This window comes from Drosophila willistoni, unplaced genomic scaffold (assembly GCF_018902025.1).
Source record: "Drosophila willistoni isolate 14030-0811.24 unplaced genomic scaffold, UCI_dwil_1.1 Seg79.1, whole genome shotgun sequence".
In the NCBI taxonomy this organism is placed as follows: Eukaryota; Metazoa; Arthropoda; class Insecta; order Diptera; family Drosophilidae; genus Drosophila; species Drosophila willistoni.
The window spans coordinates 99,930-120,179 of record NW_025814692.1 but is presented as its reverse complement, the minus strand read 5'-3'; the positions used below and the strand labels follow the sequence as shown (position 1 = coordinate 120,179).

Here is a 20,250-nt window from a genome sequence, read left to right as displayed (position 1 = left end):
GGCCGAGGCCATGGCCACAAAATTCTATGCACGGGACATGGAATCCGTCTATAGACTCAGCGCGCTCAGAGTCTGCTCCGGTTTCCGCACGATCTCTGGAATTGCTGCTATGGTGCTAGCAGGCACAATTCCTATCCGACTCCTAGCAGACGAGACCAAACAACTTTTCAGCAAACTAAAAGACCCGAGAATTACCCAAATCGAAAGGGCTACAATCCGCACAGGGAGCGGAGCATAAGATTTCTAGATGGCAGGCGCTGTGGGACGAGTCTGAAAAATGGACTCACCGACTTATCCCAAATCTCGAAATATGGCTTAATAGGGACACGGCGAAGTCAACTTCAACCTGACACAGCTACTGAGCGGACACGGTTGCTTTCGGAGCTACCTTTACAGATTTCGGCATGCTGTAAGCCCAGCGTGCCCATGGTGCAACAACGGCGAGGAAGAGACTGCTGAACACATTCTGTTCAGTTGTGGCCGCTTCGACACTCACAGAGAAATCTGCAAGTGGTACTCGTGCAGGCGTCAGCAACAAATCTGGTACCGCTAATCATACTGCGGAAGCCAATTGGGATGCCTTCAACAAATTCGCAGCGGTCACCATGGCCGAACTGCGCAGCGAAGAACAACTGGCAAACAGAACCTGATAAGAGGATGTGCGGTGGAGGCAAGATCGTGTGAAGCAATACCCCGCTGGCAGTCCCAGACGCTTTTCCCTCTCCGCAACTTCAAATATTCCTAAATCTTTTGTAAATTCTTCTTTTATCCTTTCTTAAATAAATGAATTAAAAAAAAAAAAAAAAAAAAAAAATGAACAGCATCGATTGCATTGCACCATGCCGGTCATTGTCTTCCTGCATGCATTTCTTGCAAAGATATATTCCACTTGATAATTCTTTTGTTGCCATGGTCTACCAATGTGTTTATACTTTTAAGCGATGTTGATTAGTTACGTGACCTACATACATATGTAGGTCGTAAACGGTTGACCGTTGAGGTTATGTATCACAATTTAGTGATTGGTTATACAATCATCGAGGGTAACCGTCGAGTTGAGTTAATTAATTAACTTTTTCGGTTCCTTTAGTGGTTTACCACTGTTAGATTAATGTAGAATTAATCTGTAGAATTAATTTATAGAATTAATTCATGGCCTTTATGGCGTAATTTATAGAATTAATTTATAGAATTAATTCCTGGCATAATTCATAGAATTGTTGAGTTTGGCGCTAAGGTTCGATGTTTTAGCGGGCCCACAAGAAAACACTTCACTTCTCACGTGATACTTCATTTATTTCTTCCACCTGTATTTCTTATGCTAATGGTAAGCTAACTGGGTGTGTGTATGGTGTGTGTGCCGTATGCGAGTCGTTATTATGCGAGCCGGTAGTTGAGCCGCTATAAACTTTGGTTGTAACCAAACTGTTCTGTCCGCCGCTTAGTAACAAGTATAGAAGCTAACATGTAAGCTTAAAACGCAAGATGCAAAGATTAATTTCCCAGCACGTAGGCTGGCGCTTAAGTATAAGTATTAAAGAGGATGAGTGATATGGTGGCTGCGTCGGGTCTGCTGGGCAGTTATCGGATTTCGGCGGCAACAACAAGTCTGCATTTATATTTATGTCAACGTAAACTATGTAAATTTTTAAAATCGAAGCAGCCGGGTTTTAGTCACCTGTCATTCGAAAAGTTGATATACCTAAAACGAAGCCAGAAAAAGTCAGTTAAGTTTGAGTTCTCACTAGAGCACACAGCTCGAAAATCGAAATTCAACACAGTTTCTTTTTCGGCAAATAAACACTTATTTATCTTATATTTAAGCGTAAAGATATATATTTTTTTTTTTTTTTACTTTTATAAAAAATGAAAAAAAAGACTCAAAAGGTGAATAAATTTCCTAAAAATCAATATTTGCTAATAAACTGACGAAAGTATTCAGGTATTTAATTTAATCTGCTTTGGCGTGCATATTTTGGAAAACCATAGAGCCGAATTGTAGGAGCCGTTATTAAACACTAATACTGACCAATGTACCAGGTACGCCTGTAGTGATCTGTCTGTCTCTTGTTTTACCTACACACGTGAACACTTACCCAGTGTAAGTCAAGATTTTTGTATTTTAACTAAACATATTTGAATATAATTACCAACTTGCAGCTTGCAGGACGAATAATAATGGACGTTGATTATAATATTTCTAAATACTGAACCATCGACGATCATCACATCCTGAACACGAATCTACACAGGGTAAACTACGAAGATTAGAATTTTTATAAATGAATTTTATAATTTTTTTTCTCACCTAATAGACTCATCCACAAACACGTTAAAGATACACAGAAAGCGAGTAGTAGGTTCGATACACAAATATATACGATACTTTGATGTATTCATCATGCTGATACAAGTTGGTGCATAACACTTATACACGTTGGAAATACACAGAAGGCGAGTGTGAAGTATTCATCATGCTGATACAAATTGATGCATAGCACTTATACACGTTGGAAATACACAGAAGGCCAGTGTGAAGTTCTATACCGAAACTGATGAAATATACTGATGCAAGGTGGTGCAAAACACATCGGAAACCGAAATACATAAGAAAAAATTTGATGTATTTATCATACTGATACAAATTGGTGCATAACACTTGCAAAGTTCTACACCGAAATACATAAGAAACTTTTAATATATTCATCATGGTGATGCAAATTGGTGCAAAACACTTATGATCATTGGAAATACACAGAAGGCGAGTGTGATGTATTCATCATGCTGATACAAGTTGGTGCATAACACTTATACACGTTGGAAATACAGAGAAGGCGAGTGTGATGTATTCATCATGCTGATACAAATTGGTGCATAACACTTATACACGTTGAAAATACACAGGCCAAGTGTGTAATGCTATACCGAAACTGATGAAATATACTGATGCAAAGTGGTGCAAAACAAATCGGAAACCGAAATACATGAGACATTTGATGTATTCATCATGCTGATACAAATCGGTGTATAACACGTATTATACGTTGGAAATACACAGAAGGCGAGTAACACTTATGTAACACGTGTAACACATAAACACGTTGGAAGTACACAGAAGGCGGTTTCAAAGTTCTACACCGATATACATAAGAAACTTTTAATATATTCATCATGGTGATGCAAATTGGTGCATAACACTTATGATCATTGGAAATACACAGAAGGCGAGTGTGATGTATTCATCATGCTGATACAAATTGGTGCGTAACACTTAAATACTTCACATTTGAAGTATACATCATTCTGATTCGAATTGGCGCATTTGTTACGAAACTATAATAAATATATTTTGATACTAACTTTATAAATTGTGCATTTTCTTTTGATACAGATCTGATGACTTCAGATCAGTTCACCGAGCAAGTATTATCCGTTTGCTAATGATTAGCAAGAGCCTTTGACAGATTTCTTGGGCATCGCAATCAATAAAATATTTCCCAATGCACACATTTTCGAATGTATAGACTCTTGCATCGGACTGAATGGAGTAACTACCACAGAAAATTAATCATTGATTCTCTTGGTCAGCTGTTGTTGTGGCTACAATTTGCTCTGTCCAAATTTATGCAATGCAGCAAGTTTGCCCATAATTGAGACCAAGGGAAACTGCAGGATATTAATTTAGAGTTTGCACTAACATTTTGATTACTTCACATGTCTGGAGGATGCACTTCAACGATAAGTGGAAGGAAGCAGTGTGTTATTAACACATACGCACATACGCATAGCCATAGAAATATTGTATATATTGACACATACACAAATGTAGGTATATATTTTGAGATGGCTTAAAAAGCCAAAATCTTAATACTAATTAAAATTATACAAAGGCAAATTACTTGGGGCCAATTAGGATGAACAGGACATGGACATGTGTCACATTTTAAGCGATATTTTATAGCCAAAAAGAAGAGGGGGAAGTTGAAAGTCTGAAAATTTAATTCGTAACATAACCCAACAACTCATATGTATGTATGTATATACATACACATGTTTGTATATCTGTCATAAGCTGCTACTTAAGTGCTTGGCTTAATCCTTTTTACTGGTTCTGAGACCTGCATAGAAAACGTCTCTGGCCTGTAATTACAAAGTAATTGCAACTGCATCTAAGAAAATTTAATGCTTAGTACATTCGAGAATGAAAAGATCATTATCCAAGTAAAGGATAAAGAAACAAAAGATGCCCTACTTGGCTTATGATTTGATACAACTAAACACAACATTTGACGCTTTCTTTAGAAAATTTAATCATTTTAGATAATTGGATGTATTAGTCACATATTCTCTGAAGAAATAATGAAGGATGTACAAAGGAACTAACCATAATTTTACAATTTTTTCAACTTACATGAGTTTACTTATATTTATTTGAACTAAATATCTAAGAACTATATTTTAGATGGCATTTCCCAACTTATTCTAATTAAGTAAATCAAGCGCCGACTTTTATAACTTTGTTTTAACTAGGTGTAAAACAATATTAAATGCGCTTGAGATGTGGATTGAATCGCCTTAAACATATTGAATACCTCTGAACAATTGACTTTGTAGGGATTATAAAGTAAGCTAATCTATTAAAATTAATTTATTCATTAATTGTTTAATTAGTTGTACTTTTTCCAAATATTTCTAACCCTACTAAAGATAATGAAAATAACATAACCAGAAACAGAATATTTACCAATGTAATGGTTATTTTATAGCAGTTCTTTATACAAAATAAACAAAATAATATAAACTCTAGTTCCAGTAACTTTATTTAAATAAAAATGTTGTGTTTAAGGATCAATCCAAACATAATTCAAGTGTTATTACCTTACATCATATGTTTTTTTGGTATTTAAGATTTTATAATGAAATTTAGGAAACATTTAAATAAAATTTTTTGAAAATTATCATTTAATTTAAGCAATTTATATAAAATATTAAAATATTTATATATACACACGACCAACAACCAAAAATTAGACACACATTTAACTTATTCGAGCAAATAATACTTCATTTTTTGACATTCATAAAATCTGAACTTTTAAATTAGGTATGCAAAATATAAATATTTCAGAATTGAGTTTTTTGAATTATCCTAAGACGGGAAAATCAGTTCACTCTATGGAGTGAACATAGATACATAAAATAAAGTTACCAAAGAGCATTTGATTTGGCACTTTAAGAATTTCACAACTCGATCTCTTCATTCCCTTTTAACCATTCATATATAACTGTCTTTATTAGTCGGCGGACGGCAATTGCATTGGGGATTTGGCTTATTACAATGCCTAAGGATATTTAGTCCTTTAGACTAGTTAAGTATTTTTACCCAACGGGCTAAAAGCATAAATTTAAATTGCAATTTACTTGAGGCTTTTCAGCAATGAACAATTTGAAATTTCCCAGATTATTTTGCTTGTGTGGCTTTTGTTTTTATGGAATTGTGTGTTTTGTCTGATTGTGAGTTAAATATGTGAAAATTGTGTGATTATTTGTGGATAATTGAATGCATAAATTTCAATAGAAAATATTTTTGAAATTGCTTGAGTATAATATGAATTTAATTGGCTAAAGAAATTGACAATATTTGAACCAAAAAATATGGTTTAGTATGGTTTGTTCATGTGAATTGTTCAACAGTTTTCTACCCACCCATTTTAGATTAAAATTCTCTAAACCATTTTTCAGTTTTTCGCAAAGCAACAAATTAAAAAATTGTGCAACAATTGTAGAAAAAGACGATAAGGGAGAGGCGGAGAATGAGAAAAAAGAGGGAATTGGAAATTGTCAAAAACACGCAACGATGTTCATGCCACTTAAAAAAATTCGCTACACAAGTGAGCGATAAAAATTGGACAATGTGATATCCTGTAAAAATTATATTTCTTATGCGGGAATGTGTATTCGTGTAAGCACACTTAAACATGTTTTAAGATTTAAAGTAACAATTTTTTAATAGGTTCTTATATAGAGATATTGGTGTTTGAACTTCCTTTTGTAAGCCACATTCACATTGTTCTTAAATTCAACTTGAATATTTCCATATTCAATTGAGATTTATTGCGGCAACACCGCAAGAAAATTTAATACGACATATGCTTCGTATAACAACAACAACACATTCTTATCCCCACCTCTTGCATTCTCGAAATGAAGTTGTAAATGGGATTTTACCTTGAAGATGGAAAGGAAGGAGTTTGTTTGGCTTGAAAGTGAGGAAAAGGAGAAGATGTAGTAAAAGTTTTCCCTGATGCTGAGATAGAGAAACCACATATAATGAAAACTTTGCAAGGGTCGTTTGAAAGGTTAGCTTGTTGAAAAGTTGTAGAAATTTGTCTCAAAATTGCCCAAATTAATGTCAGTGTATGCGAATATACATATACAACTATTATATTTCTTACTTAACTTTTTCACTATCTCCCTGTAGGTGAGTATGTGTGTCATCTGATTCGTTTTGCAAACCCATGCAATAAATGTCCAATAAATGTCAAAAAGTTTCAGTTTGAAGTTGTTTCCGAATTTGCCGAAATGTCAAATTACATTACGTTAATTTAGATTCTGTTTTTTTCTTGTACTTTTTTTTCTGCGAGTATTTTCTGCTTAACTGTCAACACTTTCTACTGAAATGGTAAAACGATTCAAATGCTTCAGAAATGCATGACATTTAAAAGGAGAAGAAAGAAAAGATATTATAATATTCTGCGTGTGTGTTTGTGTGATGGAAAAAGGATGAATTTCTTGTACATTTGAAAGGCCATGGCAAATTTTAAATGTAGTATACCTTATCTATGATACTCCTTTGGGAAACATCGCTGGTTTAATATATTTTAAATGTTTTAAGTGAGTTTTTCTTTTAACCACTTTTAAATTATCAAAATAAGTGAACCAGTTAAGGGTATAGATTAGCCCATACTTTGTAGATGATTTCATTTATATTTACAAAGATTTCATTAAAATGTTTTTTAATAAATTTTACTTTTTGCATTCGATATAAACATATATTTACAAACCTAAAAAAATTTCTTTGGAAAACCTATACAAAAATGGAACAGCGGATGTTATATTAAAGAAATGTGTAACTCATATATTGTGGGCCGCAGTTTTTATACCATACACCCATAGGGTGAAATGCTATATTAAAGTCGCCAAAATGTATGTAACAGGCAGAAGGAAGCATCTCCGACCTCACAAGATATATATATTCTTGATCAGGATCAACAACCGAGTCGATCTAGCCATGTCCGTCTGTCCGTCCGTCTGTCCGTCCGTCTGTCCGTATGAACACCTAGATCTCGGAGACTGTAAGAGCTAGAGCCACCAAATTTGGTATGTAGACTCGTGTAGTATGTAGAGTGATCAAGTTTATTTCAAATTTATGACACGCCCCTTTCCGCCCCCGCAATTTAAAAAAAAGCGTTAATCTCAAAAACTATTCCAGCTAGAGACACCATATTTGGTATGTATATTCGCTTAGTAAATGCACACATTTTTCATGTATAAAAATTTTGCCACGCCCTTTTCCGCCTCCGTAATTTGAAAAACTTGATTATCTCCCGTATTTTTTTACCTTATGTTTTACTTATAAGTCACCAAAGCTATAACTTTAAAGTCGATTTATTATTAAAATATAGAATAGTGCGCTGAAATATTTCACACAGCTTCAAATGACGGGGTATTCTACAACATATCCAAAATTCATCCAAATCGGTGATTCGCATACCTGAAGTTCCCCTTGTTAGCTTAAAAGCTTTCGACGCACTCCGCGGAGTTGGCAGGTGCCAAAATCGGGGCTTTTAGGCCCGGGTTTGCCTGACCAGTGCACAGCTGATGTCCGCACCACGAGTCAGATTATCCAGCTGTATACAAAGTGGGAGACAAAAAAGCAGCAAAAACGCAAAATACAAAAATGCGAGATGACTCAAGCCAGTATAATAATTTTCCTTCAGTTATCTAAGCTGCTTCAGTTATCGATGTTGATGTTGGTGGGTGTGCGACCACCCCACTACCACACAGGAATGCGCGAGAGAGGCGGGAGGAGCAACTGGCGCCCCTCACCCCCCTGATCGGACGACCGCAACCGGCCCTATCAAACCTTAAGCGGAATCACGACCGTGTGGCAGGCGATTCGAGAAAACAGTGAGTTGGCCTGCTTAGCCAACACCGTCTCACCCCGTCCGTTTTACTTTGCAGACGATGAAAAAAACCGGATTTTTGATGGAGCGACGTACCAGCGTCGTTCCTCTGTAAGTTGCCTTTATGTTGATATGTGTGTGTCGGTAGAAAACTGTTGAACAATTCACATGAAGAAAACATACTAAATCATATTTTTTAGTTCACCTATTGTCAATTTCTTTGGCCAATTAAATTCATATTATACTCAAGCAATTTCCAAAATATTTTCTATTGAAATTTAGGCATTCAATTATTCACAAATAAGCACACAATTTTCACATATTTAACTCACAATCAAACAAAACACACAATTACATTAAAACAAAAGCCACACAAGCAAAATAATCTGGGAAATTTCAAATTGTTCATTGCTGAAAAGCCTCAAGTAAATTGCAATTTAAATTTATGCCCGTTGGGTAAAAATACTTAAATAGTCTAAAGGACTAAATATCCTTAGGCATTGTAATAAGCCTAGTCCCCAATGTAATTGTCGTCCGACGACTAATAAAGACTGTTATATATAAATGGTTAAAAGGGAATGAAGAGATAGAGTTGTGAAATTCTTAAAGTGCCAATTCAAATGCTCTTTAGTAACTTTATTTTATGTATATATGTTATTTAGTGAACTGATTTTTCCGTTTAGGATAATTGTATCAAAAAAACTCAAATCTAAAATATTTATATTTTGTATACCTAAAGCAAAAGTTCAGATGTTATGCCTGACATAAAATAAAGTATTATTTGCTATAATAAGTTAAATGTGTCTTAAATTTTGGTTGTTGGTTGTGTGTATATATAAATATTTATAATGTTTTATATAAATTGCTTTAATTAAATGATAAGATACAAGAGATTTTATTTAAATGTTTCTTAACTTTCATTATAAAATCTTAAATACCAAAAGAACCTATGATGCAAGGTAATAACACTTAAATTATGTTTGGATTGATCTTTAAACATAACATTTTTATTTAAATAAAGATACTGGAACTAGAGTTTATATTTGAAAGTATTCTGTTCCTGTTTTTCTTATTTATCTGTTGAAAATACCATATGTTTCTGTTTGCAGCCCTGTATTTATCCCTGGTTATATCGATTGTAATAAGCTTGTAGGTTATCGATATAAGATGCTTTGTAACTCTGTATATTTTGTTTCTTCCTTTTCCGCCCTTGAAGGTGTATGGACACTTAATAAAGATAAACTTATAATTTAACGCAATCCACTCGATCCTCAACAGGTTATGGGCCCAGATACACGCGAGTGTGGGCAGGAGGATTTGTGTTAAAAGTTTAAGTAGATATTTCGCGGCTGGCGAAAGGTAATTGTTCGGAAAGACACACGGCATAGGGCGCGTGGTAAAATATGAGTTCTTTTTACCAAATAGAAAAGTTGGAGGAGGGCAATTATGATTCCTGGTCCGTTCAAATGCGCAGCGTGTTGATCCATGCGGAATTATGGAACTCCATAGGCAGGACGAGGCCTACGGAAGCGAATGCGGTTGCTGTGTGGGATGCACAGAATCAGAAAGCGTTGGCGACGATAATGCTGAGTGTAAGACCGTCTCAGTTGGTTTACCTCAAGAATTGTGCTACAGCAAAGGAAGCATGGGATAAACTCAAGGAAACGTACGAACCAAGCGGACCAGTCCGGAGGGTGTCGCTATATAAAAAGTTGCTTGGGTTGCAGCTGAAAGAGGACAAGATGAGCGACTATCTCAATATGTTCTTCTCTACTAAGGACAAACTTGCTGAAGTGAATATTAAGCTAGAAGACGAACTAGCGGTAATCATATTACTTTCAAGTTTGCCAAAGGAATACGAAAACTTTGTTATTGCGATGGAGACTCGTGATAGTCTTCCTTCTTGGGACAGTCTAAGGATTAAGTTGCTGGAAGAAGGAGACCGCAGGAATAACGAGAGAATGTCAACCCCAGAAGAGCAACGGGCATACCAGGCAAATGTGCGAAAAAATCCAACTCGTAAGAAGAGGTCTCTGGTGGATAAAGAGTGCTACAGTTGTGGGCAACGAGGTCACTATAAGAGGGACTGCGCAAAGTTTCAAGAAAAGCCAAAGGAAAATTGGCAATCACAATATCGATCGTACACTGTTCTAGCTGCGGCACAGGCAGGAAATCTAGATGCTTCGAGCTGGTGTGTGGATTCGGGAGCAACGGCTCATTTATGTGGCAGGCGCAGTATGTTTGCGAATTATGTTGCACATGAGGAAGATGTTGTATTGGCCAACAACCACGTCATAAAAGGGAGGTGACGTGCTTGTACAAACAGGATTTTGTGAGCTGAAATTGGAGTATGTTTTGCACTTACCAGGTTTGGAGACGAATTTTATGTCGGTTGATCGAGCAGTCGATAGGCGATGCACTGTGACTTTCGACAAAAATTCAGCGACGGTTGATGGTGCTAATAGTAGAGAGACAAGGAAAGCTCTTTGTGTTTAAGGAGACAGGCAATCGATGCTTTGGAGCGAAACAAATAAGTGCAGAAGATTGGCACTACAGGTATAGTCATTTGAATTATGTAAGTCTGATGAATAGTGTTAAACGCAGGATGGTGACTGGCATGGAAAATGTGGATTTTTCCGAGAAGATGCCATGTGTGACTTGTATGAGAAGCAAGATTGATACTCAACCTTTCCCGTCAGCGTCTGAACATAGAGCTCAGCATCTTTTGGAATTGGTACATACCGATGTATGTGGACCTTTTAAGCAACGTTCCCTAGGCGGTTCTTCATATTTTTTGTACATTCATAGACGACATGTCGAGACGAAAATTTGCTTATTGTCTAAAATCGAAGGATGAAGTATTCGAGAAATTCGTGGAATTTAAAGAGATGGCATAAAGACAGACTGGCCAAAAATTGAAGGCAATAAGAAGTGACAACGGCCGAAAATTCATCAACAGGCGTTTTGATGGGTACTTAAAGGATCATGGAATTGTGCGTCAGTTGACGGTTCCATATAGCCCTCAACAGAATGGAGTGGCTGAACGAGCAAACCGGACGCTAGTCGAGATGGCTAGATGTTTGCTTGTACACGCGGATATGCAGGAGTTTCTCTGGGCAGAGGCAATAATGACAGCGTGTTACATTCGAAACAGATCACCAACAGCAGCTTTAGTTGGTATGACACCTTATGAGGCATGGACTGGAACGAAACCCAATGTGCAGGGTATGCGCATTTTTGGATCGATAGCAGTTGCATTAAATAAGACACGACGAAGCAAGTTTCAGGCAGAGAATATCGAATCGTAGGATATTCACTGGTATCAAAAGCGAATCAAGTAAAATTGATCTGGAAAATGAGGAATTTGTTAGCGCTGAAGATTTCGATGATGAGAGTTCAGATGATGTAAACAAGTTACATGTAAAGGAACTGGATTTGCCACACACGTTTGATGATGCGATGCAAGGTAAGCAATCTTTATTCTGGAAGACTGCTATGGATAAGGAATATGAAGCTCTGTTGGCAAATAAGACATGGACACTGGCAGATTTACCCAAGAGACAAAAAGCGATTGATTCAAAGTGGGTATATACTATCAAACGGAGTGGCGATGGAAGCGTGGAGCGGTATAAGTCTCGGTTGGTGGCTAAAGGGTGCTCACAGATATACGGCGTCGATTATACCGAAACCTTCTCACCAGTGTGTCGTTACGAAACGATACGACTAGTTTTGGCTATAGCAGCGGATCTGAAGCTATATCTGCACCAAATGGATGTGTGCACAGCCTATCTTAACAGTGACCTAAACGAAGTCGTCTATATGAGGCAGCCTCAGGGATATGTGGATAAGGCAAATTCAGAACAGGTGTTGAGGCTGAATAAAGCTATATATGGATTGAAACAAGCAGTAAGGGAGTGGAATGCCAAGTTGAATACAGCACTATGTGATCTTGGATTCACTTCTTCCAAGAACGAGCCGTGCCTTTATCAACAGGATATAAAAGGTAGACTTTGTTTGGTACTAATATATGTAGATGATTTACTTATAGCTTGCCAAAAGATGGATGACATGATCGCAATCAAGGCAACAATTGCGATGAAATTCGAATGCGTCGATAAGGGTCCGTTACGAGAGTTTTTGGGCATGCAAGTAGACCGAAATGATGATACAGGCAGTGTGTCGAGAAGTTGCTACTCCATTGGATGCTGGTTTCCGGGTGGCGTGCTGTGACGAGAAATGTGTCATACAGGATGTGACAATGTATCAGTCAGCAATCGGAGAGTTGATGTGGCTTGCATTAACATCAAGACCTGATATCTACCGTTCAGTTATCAAATTAGCGCAAAGGAATAAGGAACCTCACAGTGAACATGTTGCAGCAGTTAAGCATGTTATGAGGTATTTGGCGGCAACGAAGGATCTTAAGTTGCACTACCGATCGTGTGGAGATGCTCTTACGGGATACGCTGACGCAGATTGGGGTGGTGATGTGAGCAACCGCAAATCGTACACAGGGTACGTGTTTTTCTTGGCAGGTGGCCCTATTTCCTGGAAGTCAGAAAAACAATGCAGTGTGGCGTTGAGCAGCACAGAGGCCGAATACATGGCTAGGTCTTCAGCGGCGAAAGAGGCTTTGCATTTGAGGCGATTGTTGATCGAGATTGGATGTGGAGACGCTGGGACATCTACGAAATTGTTTGGAGACAATTTGAGTGCTCATTCTCTGGCCAAGAATCCTGTGTTTCATGCTCGATCGAAACACATTAACATCAGACATCATTTCGTTCGAGAAGTTGTTACAAGAGGCGATATTGATCTGGACTGTATATCAACTAAGGACATGGTAGCTGATATATTAACGAAAAATTTGACTAAGCAAAAGCATAATCATTGTGTCAAGTTATTGAATTTAAACTAAGAAAGTAATGGCACACAGAATCATATTGAGGAAGGGTGTTGAAAAAATCATATGTTTCTGTTTGCAGCCCTGTATTTATCCCTGGTTATATCGATTGTACTAAGCTTGTAGGTTATCGATATAAGATGCTTTGTAACTCTGTATATTTTGTTTCTTCCTTTTCCGCCCTTGAAAGTGTATGGACACTTAATAAAGATAAACTTATAATTTACAGTTAACAAAACTTTTTTCCATTATCTTTAGTAGGGTTAGAAATATTTGAAAAAGTACAACTAATTAAACAATTATATATTACAATATTACAACAAAAATAAAACTTATTAGATAAGCTTACTTTATAATCCCTATAAAGTCAAATGTTCAGAGGTATTCAATATGTTTAAGGCGATTCAACCTTCACCTCAAGCGGATTTAATATTATTTCACACCTGCTTAAAACAAAGATATAAAAGTCGGCGCTTAATTTACTTAATTAGAATAAGTTGGGAAATGCCATCTAAAATATAGTTCTTAGATATTTGGTTCAAATAAATATAAGTAAACTCATGTAAGTTGAAAAAATGTAAAATAATGGTTAGTTCCTTTATACATCCTTCATTATTTCCTTAAAGAATATGTGAATAATACATACAATCATCTAAAATATTTAAATTTTCTAATGAAAGCGTCAAATGTTGTGTTTAGTTGTATCAAATCATAAGCCAAGTTAGGGCATCTTTTGTTTCTTTATCCTTTACTTGGATAATGATCTTTTCATTTCACATATTAAATTCTCGAATGTAATAATCATTAAATTTTCTTAGATGCAGTTGCAATTACATTGTAATTACAGGACCAGACACGTTTTCTATGCAGGTCTCAGAACCAGTAAAAAGGATTAATCCAAGCACTTAAGTAGCAGCTTATGACAGATATACAAACATATGTATGTATATACATACATATGAGTCGTTGGGTTATGTTACGAATTAAATTTTCAGAATTTCAACTTCCCCCTCTTCTTTTTGGCTATAAAATATCGCTTAAAATGTGACACATGTCCATGTCCTGTTCATCCTAATTGGCCCCAAGTAATTTGCCTTTGTATAATTTTAATTAGTATTAAGATTTTGGCTTTTTAAGCCATCTCAAAATATATACCTACATTTGTGTATGTGTCAATATATACAATATTTCTATGGCTATGCGTATGTGCGTATGTGTTAATAACACACTGCTTTCTTCCACTTATCGTTGAAGTGCATCCTCCAGACATGTGAAGTAATCAAAATGTTAGTGCAAACTCTAAATTAATATCCTGCAGTTTCCCTTGGTCTCAATTATGGGCAAACTTGCTGCATTGCATAAATTTGGCCAGAGCAAATTGTAGCCACAACAACAGCTGACCAAGAGAATCAATGATTAATTTTCTGTGGTAGTTACTTCATTCAGTTCGATGCAAGAGTCTACACATTCGAAATACTAATACTTGCTCTGTGAACTGATCTGTATCAAAAGAAAATGCACAATTTATAATGTAAGTATCAAAATATATTTATTTGTTATATAGTTCAGTTACAAATGCACCAATCCGAATCAGAATGATGTATACTTCAAATGTCTCCGCGTCTCACTTCAATGAATCGTCAATCTTCGTGTGTATTTCGGCATAGAACAACTTAACACTCGACCAGTGTATCTCAAAAGTCTTTATAGATTCATCGATTTAAGTGTTACACACCAATCAGCATGATGAATAGATCACACTCGCCTTCTGTGTATTTCCAACGTGTATAAGTGTTATGAACCAACTTGTATCAGCATGATGAATACATCAAATGTATCGTATATATTTGTGTATCGAACCTACTACTCGCTTTCTGTGTATCTTTAACGTGTTTGTGGATGAGTCTATTAGGTGAGAAAAAAAATTATAAAATTCATTTATAAAAATTCTAATCTTCGTAGCTTACCCTGTGTAGATTCGTGTTCAGGATGTGATGATCGTCGATGGTTCAGTATTTAGAAATATTATAATCAACGTCCATTATTATTCGTCCTGCAAGCTGCAAGTTGGTAATTATATTCAAATATGTTTAGTTAAAATACAAAAACCTTGACTTACACTGGGTGAGTGTTCACGTGTGTAGGTAAAACAAGAGACAGACAGATCAGTACAGGCGTACCTGGTACATTGTTCTGTATTAATGTATATTTAATGTAATGTTTTAATAACGGCTCCTACAATTCGGCTCTATGGTTTTCCAAAATATGCACGCCAAAGCAGATTAAATTAAATACCTGAATACTTTCGTCAGTTTATTAGCAAATATTGATTTTTAGGAAATTTATTCACCTTTTTTCCGATTTTTTTGAGTCTTTTTTTTCATTTTTTATAAAAGTAAAAAAAAAAAATATATATATCTTTACGCTTATATCTAAGATAAATAAAGTGTTTATTTGCCGAAAAAAAAACTGTGTTGAATTTTGATTTTCGAGCTGTGTGCTCTAGTGAGAACTCAAACTTAACTGACTTTCTCTGGCTTCGTCTCAGGTATATCAACTTTTCGAATGACAGGTGACTAAAACCCGGCTGCTTCGATTTTAAAAATTTACATAGTTTACGTTGACATAAATATAAATGCAGACTTGTTGTTGCCGCCGAAATCCGATAACTGCCCAGCAGACCCGACGCAGCCACCATATCACTCTTCCTCTTTCATACTTATACTTAAGCGCCAGCCTACGTGCTGGGAAATTAACCGTTGCATCTTGCGCTTTAAGCTTACATGTTAGCTTCTATACTTGTTACTAAGCGGCGGACAGAACAGTTTGGTTACAACCGCGAGTAACGGCGATTAATTTATAGCGGCTCAACTACCGGCTCGCATAATAACGACTCGCATACGGCACACACACCATACACACACCCAGTTAGCTTACCATTAGCATAAGAAATACAAGTGGACGAAATAAATGAAGTATCACGTGAGAAGTAAAGTGTTTTCTTGTGGGCCCGCTAAAACATCGAACCTTAGCGCCAAACTCAACAATTCTATGAATTATGCCAGGAATTAATTCTATAAATTAATTCTATAAATTACGCCATAAAGGCCATGAATTAATTCTATAAATTAATTCTACAGATTAATTCTACATTAATCTAACAGTGGTAAACCACTAAAGGAACCGAAAAAGTTAATTAATTAACTCAACTCGACGGTTACCCTCGATGATTGCATAACCAATCACTAAATTGTGATATAAGATGCTTTGTAACTCTGTATATTTTGTTTCTTCCTTTTTCGCCCTTGAAAGTGTATGGACACTTAATAAAGATAAACTTATAATTTAACGCAATCCACTCGATCCTCAACATTATCCGATATTGTAGTTAACAAAACTTTTTTCCATTATCTTTAGTAGGGTTAGAAATATTTGAAAAAGTACAACTAATTAAACAATTATATATTACAATATTACAACAAAAATAAAACTTATTAGATAAGCTTACTTTATAATCCCTATAAAGTCAAATGTTCAGAGGTATTCAATATGTTTAAGGCGATTCAACCTTCACCTCAAGCGGATTTAATATTATTTCACACCTGCTTAAAACAAAGATATAAAAGTCGGCGCTTAATTTACTTAATTAGAATAAGTTGGGAAATGCCATCTAAAATATAGTTCTTAGATATTTGGTTCAAATAAATATAAGTAAACTCATGTAAGTTGAAAAAATGTAAAATAATGGTTAGTTCCTTTATACATCCTTCATTATTTCCTTAAAGAATATGTGAATAATACATACAATCATCTAAAATATTTAAATTTTCTAATGAAAGCGTCAAATGTTGTGTTTAGTTGTATCAAATCATAAGCCAAGTTAGGGCATCTTTTGTTTCTTTATCCTTTACTTGGATAATGATCTTTTCATTTCACATATTAAATTCTCGAATGTAATAATCATTAAATTTTCTTAGATGCAGTTGCAATTACATTGTAATTACAGGACCAGACACGTTTTCTATGCAGGTCTCAGAACCAGTAAAAAGGATTAATCCAAGCACTTAAGTAGCAGCTTATGACAGATATACAAACATATGTATGTATATACATACATATGAGTCGTTGGGTTATGTTACGAATTAAATTTTCAGACTTTCAACTTCCCCCTCTTCTTTTTGGCTATAAAATACCGCTTAAAATGTGACACATGTCCATGTCCTGTTCATCCTAATTGGCCCCAAGTAATTTGCCTTTGTATAATTTTAATTAGTATTAAGATTTTGGCTTTTTAAGCCATCTCAAAATATATACCTACATTTGTGTATGTGTCAATATATACAATATTTCTATGGCTATGCGTATGTGCGTATGTGTTAATAACACACTGCTTTCTTCCACTTATCGTTGAAGTGCATCCTCCAGACATGTGAAGTAATCAAAATGTTAGTGCAAACTCTAAATTAATATCCTGCAGTTTCCCTTGGTCTCAATTATGGGCAAACTTGCTGCATTGCATAAATTTGGCCAGAGCAAATTGTAGCCACAACAACAGCTGACCAAGAGAATCAATGATTAATTTTCTGTGGTAGTTACTTCATTCAGTTCGATGCAAGAGTCTACACATTCGAAATACTAATACTTGCTCTGTGAACTGATCTGTATCAAAAGAAAATGCACAATTTATAATGTAAGTATCAAAATATATTTATTTGTTATATAGTTCAGTTACAAATGCACCAATCCGAATCAGAATGATGTATACTTCAAATGTCTCCGCGTCTCACTTCAATGAATCGTCAATCTTCGTGTGTATTTCGGCATAGAACAACTTAACACTCGACCAGTGTATCTCAAAAGTCTTTATAGATTCATCGATTTAAGTGTTACACACCAATCAGCATGATGAATAGATCACACTCGCCTTCTGTGTATTTCCAACGTGTATAAGTGTATTGAACCAACTTGTATCAGTATGATGAATACATCAAATGTATCGTATATATTTGTGTATCGAACCTACTACTCGCTTTCTGTGTATCTTTAACGTGTTTGTGGATGAGTCTATTAGGTGAGAAAAAAAATTATAAAATTCATTTATAAAAATTCTAATCTTCGTAGCTTACCCTGTGTAGATTCGTGTTCAGGATGTGATGATCGTCGATGGTTCAGTATTTAGAAATATTATAATCAACGTCCATTATTATTCGTCCTGCAAGCTGCAAGTTGGTAATTATATTCAAATATGTTTAGTTAAAATACAAAAACCTTGACTTACACTGGGTGAGTGTTCACGTGTGTAGGTAAAACAAGAGACAGACAGATCAGTACAGGCGTACCTGGTACATTGTTCTGTATTAATGTATATTTAATGTAATGTTTTAATAACGGCTCCTACAATTCGGCTCTATGGTTTTCCAAAATATGCACGCCAAAGCAGATTAAATTAAATACCTGAATACTTTCGTCAGTTTATTAGCAAATATTGATTTTTAGGAAATTTATTCACCTTTTTTCCGATTTTTTTTGAGTCTTTTTTTTCATTTTTTATAAAAGTAAAAAAAAAAAAAATATATATCTTTACGCTTATATCTAAGATAAATAAAGTGTTTATTTGCCGAAAAAAAAACTGTGTTGAATTTTGATTTTCGAGCTGTGTGCTCTAGTGAGAACTCAAACTTAACTGACTTTCTCTGGCTTCGTCTCAGGTATATCAACTTTTCGAATGACAGGTGACTAAAACCCGGCTGCTTCGATTTTAAAAATTTACATAGTTTACGTTGACATAAATATAAATGCAGACTTGTTGTTGCCGCCGAAATCCGATAACTGCCCAGCAGACCCGACGCAGCCACCATATCACTCTTCCTCTTTCATACTTATACTTAAGCGCCAGCCTACGTGCTGGGAAATTAACCGTTGCATCTTGCGCTTTAAGCTTACATGTTAGCTTCTATACTTGTTACTAAGCGGCGGACAGAACAGTTTGGTTACAACCGCGAGTAAGGGCGATTAATTTATAGCGGCTCAACTACCGGCTCGCATAATAACGACTCGCATACGGCACACACACCATACACACACCCAGTTAGCTTACCATTAGCATAAGAAATACAAGTGGACGAAATAAATGAAGTATCACGTGAGAAGTAAAGTGTTTTCTTGTGGGCCCGCTAAAACATCGAACCTTAGCGCCAAACTCAACAATTCTATGAATTATGCCAGGAATTAATTCTATAAATTAATTCTATAAATTACGCCATAAAGGCCATGAATTAATTCTATAAATTAATTCTACAGATTAATTCTACATTAATCTAACAGTGGTAAACCACTAAAGGAACCGAAAAAGTTAATTAATTAACTCAACTCGACGGTTACCCTCGATGATTGCATAACCAATCACTAAATTGTGATACATAACCTCAACGGTCAACCGTTTACGACCTACATATGTAGGTCACGTAACTAATCAACATCGCTTAAAAGTATAACACATTGGTAGACCATGGCAACAAAAGAATTATCAAGTGGAATATATCTTTGCAAGAAATGCATGCAGAAAGACAATGACCGCATGGTGCAATGCAATCGATGCTGTTCCTGGTATCATTTCGACTGCGTTGGAGTAATAGACGAGAAATCTGAGAACAGCTGGAACTGCGACTGCGTTAACGTGTCAACGGAAGTCATCACAACCATATTGAGCAACGCTCGGAAATACCACACGAGCAGGCGAACCTCAGGCTACTTCGTCACCAGCAAAACCAACGGGGCCGCTACCAGAACCGGATCAAAAACAAAAAGCGATGGTCACACACTCAGCTGTACGTGACACGTGTCATTACGATCACGAGGCACCGCAGCTGCCGTTCCTAACCTCAAAGAACACGCGTGCTACGACACGCGAACAACCGCACCTAAGTGCTACGCCGAGGGCGCCCTGGAATTTTACGGATAATCCAAATAGGGCATCGTACTATCTAGAAAATCTCTATTATACAGTAGTTTCCAGACAAGTTCGGAAATCGCCGGGTATACGAATGCAGAAAATCTTATGCGGCTGCAAGCTAGCCTAAAGGGAAAAGCACGTGAGTTAGTTCAATCCAAACTCTTTTTACCAGCAATGGTCCCTGAAATCATACAAACATTACGTATGTG

At 36.0% G+C, this 20,250-nt stretch overlaps 3 long non-coding RNA genes across 10 annotated transcripts; 1 reads left to right on the top strand and 2 right to left on the bottom strand.

Moving 5' to 3' along the window:
* Positions 1-1,872: 1,872 nt before the first annotated feature.
* On the top strand, positions 1,873-3,364 carry LOC26530155. Of its 4 annotated transcripts, XR_006955341.1 has the most exons (4): positions 1,873-1,887; positions 1,943-2,101; positions 2,161-2,253; positions 2,316-3,364. It is a non-coding gene; the product is annotated as an uncharacterized LOC26530155 (long non-coding RNA). The 4 variants fall into 4 exon arrangements; XR_006955343.1 differs by lacking the exon at positions 1,873-1,887 and having other exon boundaries at positions 1,917-2,040; XR_006955342.1 differs by lacking the exon at positions 1,873-1,887 and having other exon boundaries at positions 1,917-2,101; positions 2,168-2,253.
* An 11,248-nt stretch (positions 3,365-14,612) lies between these two features.
* Positions 14,613-15,468, bottom strand: LOC111518496. Of its 3 annotated transcripts, XR_002723979.2 has the most exons (4): positions 15,440-15,468; positions 15,209-15,384; positions 15,057-15,149; positions 14,613-14,994 (listed from the first exon to the last, which is right to left on the bottom strand). It is a non-coding gene; the product is annotated as an uncharacterized LOC111518496 (long non-coding RNA). The 3 variants fall into 3 exon arrangements; XR_002723980.2 differs by lacking the exon at positions 15,440-15,468 and having other exon boundaries at positions 15,057-15,142; positions 15,209-15,406; XR_006955344.1 differs by lacking the exon at positions 15,440-15,468 and having other exon boundaries at positions 15,209-15,404.
* Positions 15,469-17,771: 2,303 nt separating this feature from the next.
* LOC111519678 lies at positions 17,772-18,627 on the bottom strand. Of its 3 annotated transcripts, XR_006955346.1 has the most exons (4): positions 18,599-18,627; positions 18,368-18,543; positions 18,216-18,308; positions 17,772-18,153 (listed from the first exon to the last, which is right to left on the bottom strand). It is a non-coding gene; the product is annotated as an uncharacterized LOC111519678 (long non-coding RNA). The 3 variants fall into 3 exon arrangements; XR_006955345.1 differs by lacking the exon at positions 18,599-18,627 and having other exon boundaries at positions 18,368-18,551; XR_006955347.1 differs by lacking the exon at positions 18,599-18,627 and having other exon boundaries at positions 18,216-18,301; positions 18,368-18,551.
* Between the last annotated feature and the right edge of the window lie 1,623 nt (positions 18,628-20,250).